Genomic DNA, 2,764 nt, shown 5'->3' on the forward strand with positions numbered 1-2,764 from the left:
GATCACGAATTGTCGATCGCCGCGTTCCAAAGTGTGTCGAAGCATGACGATGTAAAGATCCGAAACGAAACGAGGTGAAACTTTCAAACAAAACGAGACATCGCTTATCAATGTCGAGACGATATAAAACGGATGCTTACCGACGCTTTAAGCTTCTTATTCTCTCTCCTTAATCCACGTATTTTTCCACTTATCGATTACGAAAATGAGCTTGAACTCTTTAAAACGAAACGAGTCAACCTCTTTCATCAATCTTTCGTTCCTCCAGTCCCAAAAGTTATCGATAAAAATTGAAAAAAGCATATATAAAATTATAATTTTAATCAATTTCACCGACGATTTCGATTTTTCTTTTTTCTCATCAAGTATTAAAGGATTAAAAGAATTGATTTAAGAACGAAATGAAATATTACAGCCGCGTGTTAGGAAGGATGGAGCACCGTACGATCGATCTGTCGCCGTTAACTGAACTAAAATCGCGTTCTTGAGGGAGCAAGCATCAGCAACATTTCACTTCTGCTCGAGCACTGGTTTCCTCGAATACCACGTTTCTGTTTAATTTCGTTACGATTCGTTGGCGAGGACACGCAGTTAGTAAAGCCGAGGTGACATGGCGTTAAACAAAAGGAAGAATTTGGCGAGGAAACCAAACGTTCTCTGTTGACGCGTCGAGTCTCGACACGATTTATGGAACCTTTTCTTATCTCATCTTTTTCTTCTTGATTTCACAATGGTTGGTTAAAGGAAAGAACATGACATTCTTATGACATTCTTACGAGTATAAAATATTTGTGATGATTCTTTTCTCTGAAACAGTTTAGAAATTTATTTTTAAGTGAATATTTGAGAGATTCTGTGTATTGATTTTTGTGATTGAAATCTGTAATAATATATTGTAACAGATAATGAATTTTACAAGTTTCCAAACAAATTGTGCGAAATTTAAAATTTTTCAAATAGTTATACAAAGCATAAAATGACAAATTGAGTAAATTCGTATCGGAAGAAGAATATGAAAAAGATATTTGCATTGTAATGCGATCGTATAATGTAAATAGAAAACGATGAATTAATTTGAAAAATTAATTTTTATATACAATATTTTTTTATTTCTTTATTAATACGTAATAATATCTAAAATGTTAATATTAATAATATATAAGATCATATAATATTCATATATTCTAATATTTATATTGATATTGATGTATTTTATATATACTTTAATCAACATTGATATCACTGTGGGATTCTTTAATCTCAGATTTTAATATCTTATATTGTATGAAATTAATTTGCTTGAAAAAGTTATCTATGATACAATCCATATTTCTCTACTATAATATCTAAATCAATTTGATGACATGATATTTTAATTTAAACAATATATCAGGTTTAAACTTGATTATAATAAATATAATTAATTAATTATAATTAATACAATTAATAAATAAATATTATTATTCGAGTAAAATTATTCAAAATAAAATAATAATTCATATATAACTACTTATTTATATAGGTAAATTGTATTTTAATAATAACGATGATGATATAAAATTATTTCGTTCAATCGATATCCTCTCTTTGGAATACAAAGAAAAATGTTAGCCACGTGAAAATGTTACTCAATACATCAAGTCTGTTTCACAAGGGAAGAAATGGCGTGATCGAAACGAGTTTTACTATCATAATTTATTGCCAATGTGTATGTGATTGTATAATGATGCGATACTAGTTTTTCACAAACATATTTCGTTTCGTAGATCGAACGAACCTAAGTACTTGTTTGCTAAATAATTACCGATAAGATATTTATAAAATTCCTTCGAGGTTTTTTGTTTTCATACTAAACGTATATATATGTATAATTATTTACAAAAGTTTTGTAGAGAGAGAGAAAGGAAAAAATTGAAAATATAAAATACCAATTTTTATAAAACTAAAAGTTTTTTTTTCAAAGATATTGGGAAAATTATTAATATTAATGAATGACAAAGAAAAATTTGCCAAGAAGATTTGACAAAATTAAACTATGTGATAGTAATGTATAAGAGATTGGAAGGAAGATTATATTTTATCTCTTAATTTGAAATATGTTATTTGAATTTGAATTATTTAAGTAATTTAAGTCACACTTTTTTTTCATTGCAAGTATTAATGATATAATTTCAAATAAGATAATGCTAATTGTTTCATATGTTACATAATATTATCTTATCTGTTTAAATATTTCTCTAGTATATCTTATCGTTAAGAATAGTTCTTATTATTTCGTTATATTAATAAATAAATAAATAATATAACGATCTGGTTTATTTTATAACTTTTGTATAAAGTACAAAATGCTCGAAAATAATTATATTAAATCGTGATTAACATTTATAATTGAGATTTATAAATATTTACAATTGAATGGTAATATATATTGAATGGTAACATTTATTGTTATTAAGCATATTATTAGTCATAAAACATTGTTTCTGGGGTTTTGTTTGCACTTGTATTTATAGATAATATATATAGATAAGGATTCACGGAATTTATCAACAAAATCTGTCGATAGATCTTTGTACACGATAAAAAATATTCAAGGACGTTAAATAAATGTAATAATGGAAAAATAAGAAAATATGATCAAAAATCAAATTAAATGCGAATATATGAACAAAAATTAATTAACAACATCCAGAAGAATATTTTAGTACTTTGATGATAAAATACAGGAAAATTAAAATAATATACAATAAATGAGGAAACATCT

General features: G+C 26.0%; 1 protein-coding gene across 2 annotated transcripts in view; it reads right to left on the reverse strand.

Annotated features, from left to right (window-relative positions):
- Nucleotides 1-610, reverse strand: part of LOC102680978 (solute carrier family 26 member 6-like) — a 16,058-nt gene extending 15,448 nt beyond the window's left edge. The window contains exons 1-2 of one of the 2 annotated variants that reach the window (XM_031508944.1): nt 446-610; nt 141-262 (exon numbers count right to left, since the gene is read on the reverse strand). The gene's annotated coding sequence lies outside the window, so the exon portion shown is untranslated. Of the gene's footprint in view, nt 1-140; nt 343-445 lie in introns of those variants that run through there. The other variant, XM_006612486.2, reaches the window with a different exon arrangement.
- Between the last annotated feature and the right edge of the window lie 2,154 nt (nt 611-2,764).

The sequence above is a fragment of the Apis dorsata genome, unplaced genomic scaffold (genome assembly GCF_000469605.1).
Source record: "Apis dorsata unplaced genomic scaffold, Apis dorsata 1.3 scaffold_113, whole genome shotgun sequence".
Taxonomy (NCBI): Eukaryota; Metazoa; Arthropoda; class Insecta; order Hymenoptera; family Apidae; genus Apis; species Apis dorsata.